A 12,036-nucleotide genomic window follows, 5' to 3' on the forward strand; every position below is an offset into this window, starting at 1 on the left:
GTGAGACAAGTAGGTTGTATCTACACCAGGAGGAGATATAAGGCTTGGGATTATATATATCATATATAATATATATTATATATAAGTGGGGTGTGGTGGTACACATCTGTGATCCAGGTATCTGGATCAACCACGTTGAGGAACTGGGAAGAGGTGAAGAACTGTGTCCAGGGTGACTGGGCCCTGCATCTGATGTGAGAAAGTCTAACTTATATTCAAAATGGGTACCAAGGCAACATAAAACTGTGGAAATTCACCACACAACCCATGGATCTCAGTCATATGCAGACAAGTCTATATTCAAAATAATATGCAGACTTGCAGGTCCTGCCTCTGGAAATTATAATGTAGAAAATCTATAGTGAAGCCCAAGTACCAGTATTTTTGTAAATTTCCCAGGTAATTTATTCTGATGTTCAGAATAATTACTTTGGGGAACTATTGAGCTGCAAATGGCTCAATAAAGCACTACCAGAAAATTATTATTGAATAATAAGAAAGAACTAATCAGGCAAAGGTTGGGGTGAAAGACGGTCCATCCAAAGAGAAAAGCCAAAGTCATTGAGAAACAGCAGAGCATAGAGAGGAAGAACCTCAAACAGCTGGCATTCCTAGAACACGAAATGACATGCACGTGGGAGTCAGAGATGAAACTGGAAAGACTACATACGTCATCTACATTGCAGAGGACCTGGAAGCTATGAAAATACTTACATTTGATCAATTATGTGAAACTATTTAAGAATTCTTTTTTTTTTTTTTTTTTTTTTTTTTGAGACGGAGTCTCATTCTGTTGCCCAGGCTGGAGTGCAGTGGCACCAGCTCGGCTCACTGCAAGCTCTGCCTCCCGGGTTCACGCCATTCTCCTGTGTCAGCCTCCCGAGGAGCTGGGACTACAGGTGCCCGCCACTACGCCCGGCTAATTTTTTGTATTTTTCAGTAGAGATGGAGTTTCACCGTTTTAGGCAGGATGGTCTTGATCTCCTGACCTCATGATCCGCCCGCCTTGGCCTCCCAAAGTGCTGGGATTACAGGCGTGAGTCACTGCGTCTAGCCAGAATTTTTTTTTTTTTATAATGGAGTATAATGGTGTGATCTCAGCTCACTGCAACCTCCACCTCCCGGGTTCAAGAGATTCTCCTGCCTCAGCCTCCTGAGTAGCTGGGAATACAGGTACCCGCCACCACGCCCAGTTAATTTTTGTATTTTTAGTAGAGATGGGGTTTCACTATGTTGGTCAGGCTAGTCTCAAACTCCTGACCTCGGGTGATCCACCCACCTTGGCCTCCCAAAGTACTATTTAATAATTTAAAGGAGATTAGGAAGGTTGAGGCAGGAGGATTACTTGAGACCAGGAAGTCAAGACCAACCTGAGCAACACAGCAAGACCCTATCTCTACAAAAAAAAATGGAAGAAAACTTAGCCCAGTATAGTGACACACACCCATAGTCCCAGATACTCGGGAGGCTGAAGTGGGAGGATTATTTGAGCCCAGGAGATTGAGGTTGCAGTGAGCTGTATTGTGCCACTGCACTCCAACCTGGCAACAGAGTAAGACCCTGTCCCTAAAGAAAGAGTTTAAAGAAGAGAAGTGGGCCGGGCGCGGTGGCTCAAGCCTGTAATCCCAGCACTTTGGGAGGCCGAGATGGGCGGATCACGAGGTCAGGAGATCGAGACCATCCTGGCTAACACGGTGAAACCCCGTCTCTACTAAAAAAATACAAAAAACTAGCCGGGCGAGGTGGCAGGCGCCTGTAGTCCCAGCTACTCGGGAGGCTGAGGCAGGAGAATGGCGTGAACCCGGGAGGTGGAGCTTGCAGTGAGCTGAGATCCGGACACTGCATTCCAGCCTGGGCGACTGAGCGAGACTCCCTCTCAAAAAAAAAAAAAAAAAAAAAAAGAAGAGAAGTGCCCCAGAGTGACTTGCTTTTACTTAAAAATGTAACATCCTAGAACATAACCCCTCAAAATACTTTTCTTTATATGTTTATATACATGTTTACAAATTAGTTTATGCTGTTTATATTGTTTTCTTAACGATGATAATATTCATCTATGACATCATTTTAAATGGCTGAATACCATTTCGTTTTATAAATATGTCATTTCATTTTTAACCGATCCTATTGTGGTAGGTTTATTTAATTTTATTTAACTTAGCAAAACTGGAACGATATTTCCAAGAAATCCCTTCTCTATGGTCTATGTTATTGTTGGCCGTGAGAAAAACGTATGCAAGATTTGACAGACTGGCTGGGTGCAGTGGCTCAGGCCTGTAATCCCAACACTTTGGAAGGCTGAGGCTGGAGGATCACTTGAGCCCAGGAGTTCAAGACCAACCTGGGCAACATAACAAGATCCCCCATCTCTACAAAAAAATAAATAAGTAAATAAATATAAAGAAAGAAAGAAAGAAGCCAGGCATGGTGACATGGGCCTGTGGTCCCAGTTACTCAGGAGGCTGAGGCAGGAGGATAACCTGAGTCTGGGGATTTGAGGCTGCTGTGAGCTATGATTACCACTTCACTCCAGCCTAGGTGACAGAGTGAGACTCTGTCGCTTAAAAAAAAAAAAAAGATTTGGCAGACGGGACTGAAGTTGCCACAATTTCTATGCTCTGAGCATAGGTGCGTGGCATTCTTGACACTCACACAATTTGTAGCTAAGCTGAAGCTTCACCTGTGGGTGTGAGGCAGCAGCCAGGCCTGTGGTGCCTCCCGCTACTCCAGGTCTCCTTCAGCTTCTCCAAAGCCTAGACCAGGTGCCCGGCTCCTCCTACCAGTCACGCACATCATCAAGATTGGAGGTGGCAACAGACTCAGGTTCCACGTTGTCCTTGTAGGTTCCTGTTGGTCTTTGCATCCCCTACTTCATGTACATTTTTTCCTGCCCAGCTGCTGGCCCTGATGACTTCAGGTCTAACATTAGATTCAGAAGAGCCACCGCCTCACATAGACTGATAACTTGCCCCCACAGTTGCATGAGGACTAATCCCTGCATGCAATAAGTCTCTCATTGCATGTCAGCTATAGTGGTTCTGCTCTTCTGATCAAACTCCAATTGAACGCTAATGCAGTGTGTTAGTTGGGTTCTCTGGGGTAGTATCAGGTTTATTGGGGGTAACATCCATGAAAGATAAAATGGTGAAGAAGGAGGATTGGCCAGGGAGAACCTCAGATCGAGATGCAGATCTGGAAAACGTTCATCCAGCCCAGTGGGGAGTTCTGGAGCAAAGATTTCCCACCAAAGGAATCCCACAGTGAGCTATAATCACTAGTCTCAGTGCCTTGCTCAGTCCTTCACTAGGGCTGCCTGAGAACAGCACAACCTCAGCTTAACAGGTGAGGCAGAGGCCAGGTGCAGTGGTTCACACCTGCAATCCCAGCACTTTGGGAGGCCGAGGTGGGAGGGTCACTTGAGCCCAGGAGTTCAACACCAGCCAGGGCAACATGGTGAGACATCATCTCTGATAAAAATTTAAAAAGGAAATTAGCTGAGTGTAGTGGCACACACCTGTAGTCCCAGCTACTCAGGAGGCTGAGGTGGGAGGATCACTTGAGCCCAGGTCAAAGCTGCAGTGAGCTGTCATTGCACCACTGCACTCCAGCCTGGGCGACACAGCAAGGCCCATGCCTCAAAAATAGAAAAATAAAAATAGCTGGAAGCTGTCAGCTCCCAGCATTCCTCACAGCTGAAGGGCAAGTTCCTTCTTGAAGGCAGACCCGAATGGCACACCCTAGAGCTGCCCCACCCGTGCTGGCGCACAGTTGGATGACTCTGATAATCCACTTTGTTTATTATAAACAAGACTTAAGGGAACAATCTGGTAGGTCATATCTTTTTGCACATCCTTAATTATTTGCTTAGGACACTTGCCTAGAAATGAGGATCTGGGACAAATAATCTCCACATTTTTAGGGCTTTTGACATCTAAAACTAGACTGGGCCTCAGAAGAGTTGTGGTTTTAATCAGATTTTAATCAACATTGAGGTTAAATGTTTTCATATGCATTTAGACATTTATATTTCTTTCTTTCTTATTTTTTTTATTTTTATTTTTTTTGGAGATGGGGTCTCGCTCTGTTGTCCAGGCTGGAGTACAGTGGCATGATCTCGACTCACTGCAACCTCCGTCTGCTGGGTTCAAGCAATTCTCCTGCCTCAGTTTCCTGAGTGGCTGGGATTACAGGCGCCCATCACCACGCCCAGCTAATTTTTGTATTTTTCAGTAGAGACAGGGTTTTGCCATGTTGGCCAGGCTGGTCTTGAACTCCTGACCTCAGGTGAGCCACCTGCCTTGGCCTCCCAGAGTGCTGGGATTAGAGACATGAGCCACAATGCCCTCGAAAGAGCTACTTATATGTAAAATATTGCAACCCATTGTCTGATGTGCATGATTCAAATAATTCTCCAGTTTGTCTTTTACCTTTAATTTTTTTAATTTTTAAAAAGTCAACACTATTAATATTTTACTTTATGATTCTTCTTAGGAAAGCCTCCGCATCTCAGGATTACATTAATACATTAAAAATCACACCTTTTTTCTTTTTTTTTTCTTTTTCTTTTTCTTTCTTTCTTTCTTTCTTTCTTTTTTTCTTTTTTTTTTTTTTTTTTTAACAGGATCTCTCTCTGTCACCCAGGCTGGAGTGCAGTGTTGTGATTACAGCTCACTCCACTGCAGCCTCAACCCCCTGGGTTCAAGCAATTCTCCCGCCTCAGCCTCCTAAGTGTCTGGGACTATAGGTGTACACCACCACACTCGGCTAATTTTTGTATTTTTTGTAGAGACAGAGTCTCATTATGTTGTCCAGGCTAATCTTGAACTCCTGAGCTCAAGTGATCCTCCCACTCAGCCTCCTAAAGTGCTGTTATACTCCTTTTCTTTTCCTTTTCCTTTTTTTTTTTTTTTTGAGACAGTCTCGCTCCGTCACCCAGGCTGGAGTGCAGTGGTGTGATCTTGGCTCACTGCAAGCTCCGCCTCCCAGGTTCTTGCCATTCTCTTGCCTCAGCCTCCCCAGTAGCTGGGACTACAGGCGCCCACCACCACGCCTGGCTGATTTTTTGTATTTTTAGTAGAGACGGGGTTTGACCATGTTAGCCAGGATGGTCTCGATCTCCTGACCTCGTGATCCGCCCACCTTGGCCTCCCAAAGTGTTGGGATTACAGGCGTGAGCCACCGCGCCCGGCCTAGAGATGGATTCTTACTCTGTTGCCCAGGCTGGAGTGCAAGGCATGATCACAGCTCACTGCAGCCTGGACCTCCTGGGCTTAAGTGATCCTCCTGCCTCAGTCTCCTAAGTAGCTAGGACTACAGGTGTGCACCACCAGCTAATTTTTTATTTTTTAGAGACATGATCTCACTATGTTGCCCAGCTGGTCTCAAACTCCTAGCCTCAAGCGATCCTCCCATCTCGACCTCCCAAAGCGTTTTTTTTTTTAAATACTGTAATTGTTAACTAGATACTTCACATTATTTATATACACAAAGCTCTTTTACATCTACCTATTTAGTGCTTTGCATTAATAAGTATGAGAAAAATCCATTCATAAAGCAGTCTACACAGAGTTGCCTAAACTTTAGAGGCTTCCCAAACCAACCATTTTATTTATTTTGGTTTCATGATAAATGATCGATGTTAACTGGTAAGATAAGGCCCATATTATTATTCACATTTTTGAAATGTCTACTTTCCTTCCCTGCAAGAAAATTATGCACCCCCACCTGTAGCCACAATGTCAGATTAAAGATGACCATAAGTTCATCAGTACTCCTGCCATCCAGAGATGGAGTCTAGATTTCCTCTTCTGTGAGCTCTAGGACTGTTTTGTCCCAATTCATTTTTTTTTTCTTTTGAGACAGAGTCTCACTTTGTCACCCAGGCTGGAGTGCAGTGGCCCAGTCTCAGTTCTCTGCAACCTCCATCTCCCACGTTCCAGCGATTCTCCTGCCTCAGCCTCCCGTGTAGTTGGGATTACAGGCACCTGCCACCATACCCGGGTAATTTTTGTATTTTTAGTAGAGATAGGGTTTCACCACGTTGGCCAGGCTGGTCTCGAACTCCTGACCTCAGCCTCCCAAAGTGCTGGGATTACAGGCGTGAGCCACCATTCCTGGCCTGTTTTGTCTCAATACATTATGACAAAAGTGACATTGTGCCACTGTCTCAGGCTTTAAGACACTGGCATCTTTCACTTCCTGTTTCCTAGGACACTGTCTCTGGAAGCCTTTTCTAGACACTGCTCCTGTGAGGATGTGATGGCTAGAGCTATGGCAGTCATTTTGTAACCATGAGTCAATACACCTGAGCATTAAAAGCCAACATACTCAGGAATAGAAGGATAAAACATCTTGGAGTCTCAATTACATTGTTGAATCATTCAATAACTCTAAGACTGCCTACCACAAGAGACATCTTATAATATGAGATAATTGTTTTAATTATTTAAGCCACTGTTAGCTGGTAATTCTGTTATTTGTAGCCAAAAATAAACTAACTAGTATATAGTTATCTGTTGATTTTGCCTGTTCAACATGCAGCCTCCTTCTTCCCATAACAACATTCTGATATTCCTTTAGGGAATCACACACACACACACACACACACACGCACACACACACACATGCACACACACACGCAAACACACACACACATTGCATTTGGTTCAAGTGGGATTGACTTCAGTCCATAGTACTGGGACAAGCATGTGAACAGGTCTGGATAACCAGAGTGTTGCATTTACCTGGCTACAATGGATGGGCCAATGAGGTTTTGTTCTGGGACTTTTGACAGAACTGTTGGAAAAGAGAGACTCATGATCCTTAGCAAAGTAACACAGAAACAGAAAACCAAATACCACATGTTTTCACTTATAAGTGGGAGCTAAATGATGAGAACACACGGACACACAGAGGGGAACAACACACACTGGGGTCTTTTGGAGGATGGAGGGTGGAAGGAGAGAGAGGATCAGGAAAAATAACTAATGGGTAGTAGGCTTAACACCTGGGTGACTAAATAATCTGTGCAGCCACCTCCCATTACACAAGTTTACCTGTGTAACAAACCTGCACTTGTACCCCTGAACTTAAGATAAAATTTTTTTAAAAAGAGAGAGAGGCTCTCTTTTTACTGGTATTTTATTTTACTGCTTAAGAATGAAACCAACACATTGGCTGGGCGCAGTGGCTCACACCTGTAATCCCAGCACTTTAGGAGGCTGAGGTGGGTGGATCACTTGAGGTCAGGAGTTCAAGATCAGTGTGGCCAACATGGTGAAACCCCATCCCTACTAAAAATACAAACATTAGCCCAGTGTGGTGGCACATGCCTGTAATCTCAGCTACTTGGGAGACTGAGGCAAGAGGTTCTCTTGAACCCAGGAGGCAGAAGTTGCAGTGAGCCAACATCACACCACCGCCCTCCAGCCTGGGCAACAGAATGAGACCTGTCTAAAGAAAAAAAATATGAATGAATGAATGAATGAATGAATGAATGAATGAATGAATGAACGAATGAATGAACCAACACAGAGGACAGCAGAGTTGAGAAATGAAAGACTAATTTCTGGTAATATCATTGAGCCTTTGGGACTCACCTTTGCCTGGTGTACCTTTGGACTTTTCTTTCAGCTATATGAACCAATAAATTTCTATTATTTTATTAGTCAGTTAACAACTGAAGAATCCTGACTGGTGCAGGCCAGAGTCCAGGCTTACAAATGAGGCCAAGGGCCTCAGCTAAAATAAGTAGGTTTGAAGGGAGAGTGGGAGAGAGAAAGGATAAGATACAGCTCCGGAGGGCAGCTGCTAGTATCTCTCTCTGTCACAGATGACAGAAGCTAAGGCCCCGAGGGTTAAAATCACTTACCCAAGGTTGTACGGTAGCTCATTATAAGGGTCCAAATTCAAACCCAGGCCTAACAAGACTCAGCTATACCGTATCGCCAGTGTGGTTTTACTAAACCACACTAATTCTCAGGGTAGGGCTCTACCAGGAATCAAGACTGGTATGTATGTTGCCTCTTAAACATTAAGAGTTTTATTGGAGCTGGGTGTGGTGGCTCACGCCTGTAATCCCAGCACTTTAGGAGGCCAAGGCAGGTGGATCCCCTGAGGTCAGGAGTTCAAGACCAGCCTAGCCAACATGGCAAAACCCCATCTCTACTAAAAATACAAAAATTAGCCAGGCATGGTGGTGGGCGCCTGTAATCCCAGCTACTCAGTTGGCTGAGGCAGGAGAATTGCTTAAACCTGGGAGGCAGAGGTTTCAGTGAGCTGAGATCCGGCCACTGCACTCCAGCCTGGGCAACAGAGTGAGACTCCATCTCAAAAAAAAAAAAGAGTTTTATTGGTGTTGCTTAGGTAGGGCTGAGGACTAGGTCAGAATTCCTAACTATTTTCCTGATCAGTTAGCAAGGGGCAATGGCAGCATAACCAGGTCTGCCCAACATCACTACCTGAAGGGACAGAAGTGAAGACTCAACCCAAGTTTATTTCCTCATTGTGTCCTCCAGGCAGTGGTTCCCAAGGTATGGGAAGCGCACCACTCACATACACAAGATGATTCTGGGTAGTAACAACACAGCTCGATAACACTGAATCGCACAGTGAAAAGGTCATTTCTAACCAGGTGCAGTAGCTCACACTTGTAATTCCAGCCCAGGCAATATAGCAAGACCCCATCTCTACAAACAAATAGCAAAATTAACCAGGTGTAGTGGCATGTACCTGTGATCCCAACTATTCAAGAGGCTAAGGTGAGAGGATCACTTGAGCACCGGAAGTAGAGGCTGCAGTGTGCCAAGATCACACCACTGCATTCCAGCCTTGGTGACACAGCAAGATCCAATCTCAAAAAAGAAAAAAAATTTATACCCTTCTCAATTCTTTTTTGCATTCTTCAGATCACCAAAGAGAAATCTCTGTTTTAGGCAGGTTTGTCTTTTAAAACTCTTTAACACTTGTTAAATTAACACTTGTTAATCTTCTCCCTGTAAAAAAAAGTATCATTTTTGATTGACATATAATGATCATACATATTTACAGAATACAGTTGATGTTTTTGTTTTTGTTTGTGTTTGTGTTTTGAGACAGAGTCTTGCTCTGTTGCCCAGGCTGGAGTGCAGTGGCGCAATCTCGGCTCACTGCAGCCTGGGCAGTGATTCTGGGTTCAAGCGATTCTCCTGCCTCAGCCTCCCAAGTAGCTGGGATTACAGGTGCCTGCCACCATGCCTGGCTAATTTTTGTATTTTTAATAGAGATGAGGTCTCGCCATGTTGGCCAGGCTGGTCTCAAACTCCTGACCTCAGGTAATCCGCCCACCTCAGCCTCCCAAAGTGCTGGGATTAGAGGCATGAGCCACTGCGCCCAGCTCAGTGTGATATTTTGATACATATATACAATGTGTAATTCTCAAAAGAGGATAATTAGTATATTCTTCACCTCAAACATTTATCATTTATTTGTGTTGATATTCCCTTATATGTGTATTTTTTGTTTCTTTGCATGTACTATATTTGTGTAGTTATTTTATTTATAGTCATTGGTGCTGCTTTTATTTTATAGGAGTGATAATGGATGATTGGATGCAGAAAATATACTTTAAAAAGAAAATAAAATTTATAGGAGTAAATACAATTTCCTTTATATGCTCAAATGTATAAATTTTAAGTGAGTCTGTTTATAGACAACGAGTAACAGTACAGGACACAGATGCTGTACAGCAACAATAATGAGGATGGTAAACAAATCACTAAAAATTGTCAACTGCTGCTCACAGGAGAGGGGCTCCTCATCAGGACCCCTCTAGAACAATCCACAGGCGTCTGCCAGACTTGACATCCAGAGGGTGGGGTTCAGCAGTTTCTGCCCAGCAGCCAGACTGCAGCCCCTCACCTGCATGGCAAAAGCCCCCCCTCCCGAGGTTGGGTGGGATCTGGGGCTTCCGTGCTGAGAGTAGTTTGTGCCTCCAACCACTAGAACGGTGAGTGGAGTCCTGGGGATCCCTCAGGCCCTCTAGTAACTCTTATGAGATGAGGAGCACTAGTGATTGGTACTGAGTTCCTAGAGAAGGTGTGGGCATGAATAGACGGGGAGACCTTTCTTTCGAGCCTATGGGCCCGGCGCTATGCTCAGTGCCTTATGGCTGTTGGAGACCTTCTTATAGATAGCAGTCACTAGGAGGAGCCTGACTGGAAGTTTTAGGTCAATGTTTTCAAAAAATGTTTCCTTCATCTTCTGATATCAGAATCACTTATTTAAAAATATATAGATCTAGGCTGGGCACAGTGTCTCATGCCTATAATCCCAGTATTTTGGGAGGCCAAAAAAGGGGATTCAGGTCAGGTGTGATGGCTCATGCCTGTCATCCCAGCACTTTGAGAGGCCAAGGCAGGCAGATCACTTGAGGTCAGGAGTTCAAGAGCAGCCTGGCCAACATGGCGAAACCCTGTCTCTACTAAAAATACAAAAATTAACCGGGCATGGTGGTGCACGCCTGTAGTCCCAGCTACTCAGGAGGCTAAAGCAGGAGAATCATTTGAACCCTGAAGGCTGAGGTTGCAGTGAGCCGAGATCACACCACTTAACTCCAACCTTGGCGACAGAGAAAGACTCCATCTCCAAACAAACAAATAAACAAAAATTAGGCAGGCATGGTGGTGCACACCTTTAGTCCCAGCTACTCGGGAGGCTGATGCAGGAGAATTGCTTGAACCCAGGAGGCAGAGGTTGCAGTGAGCCAAGATCACACCACTGCACTCCAGCCTTGGTGACAGAGCAAGACTCCATCTCAAAAAAAAAAAAAAATTAGCCGGGTGTGGTGACACACACCTGTAGTCCCAGCTATTCAGGAGGCTGATGCAGGAGAATCACTTGAACCCAGGAGGCAGAGGTTGCAGTGAGCTGAGAACCCACCACTGCACTCCAGCCTGGGCTACAAAGTGAGACCCCAGCTCAAATAATAATAATAAATGTTAAAAGTTGAAATGTGGTTAATCCACATTTCACATTATGGTTAATCCCAGACAATTCCAGGTTCCTGGGGCCCCAAGGTGCATCATATTTACATGACCTCAAACTTCTAAAATCAGAAAGTGCCAGGAGCTGTGCAGCGCTTCCTCAAAATGTCCCACTGAGTACTCACAATAACGGATGAGTGTGAGCTTGTGTTCTGGAAGGTCTAGTGTCTCTCTGGTTAGGTTTTGCCAGAAGCACCCTGAGGTTTGACAGTAAGTTTATTTGTGAGGTGATCCAGGAAGCACTAATAGGGAAGTACGCCCGTGAGACAGAAAGGGAAGGAAGCCAAGACAGGGTGGGTTTTTGTTGTTGTTTGTTGTTTTGGGGGTTTTTTTGTGTTTTTTGAGACAGAGTCTCACTCTGTTGTCTGGGCCGGAGTGTAGTGGCACAGTCTTGGCTCACTGCAACCCCTGCCTCCCAGGTTCAAGCAATTCTCCTGCCCCAGCCTCCCAAGTAGCGGGATTACAGGTGCATGTGACCACGCCTGAGTAATTTTTGTATTTTTAGTAAAGACAGGGTTTCACCATATTGGCCAAGCTGGTCTCAAACTCCTGACCTCAGGTGATCCGCCCACCTTGGCTTCCCAAAGTGCTGGGATGACAGGCCTGAGCCACTGCACCCAGCCAGGACAGGGTGATTTAACAAGCAAATCAATTAACGTTGTGAGCAATCCGGGCTCAAATCTGCTGGAAATTTCTGAGAATTAAGAAAACATGTATCTAAATTGTGCCACCTGAAGGATGAGGTAACTGGGTATTTATCCAACCGATTTCCATCTGTCACTAATTGAGAGCTACTCCTAATGTCATTAACTCCCTGGCACTTCCATCCTGCCCCTTGTACAGGCTGAATATGTGCAAAGCCCTCGGGCAAAGCATCACAGTGCTTCGAAAAAGAAGCCACTAGCATGTATGGCTGGGTGCGGTGGCTCACGCCTATAATCCCAGCACTTTGGGAGCCTGAGATGGGCGAATCACTTGAGTCTAGGAGTTCAACTCTAGCCTGGGCAACATGGTG

The sequence above is a fragment of the Papio anubis genome, chromosome 18, assembly GCF_008728515.1.
Source record: "Papio anubis isolate 15944 chromosome 18, Panubis1.0, whole genome shotgun sequence".
Classification (NCBI taxonomy): domain Eukaryota; kingdom Metazoa; phylum Chordata; class Mammalia; order Primates; family Cercopithecidae; genus Papio; species Papio anubis.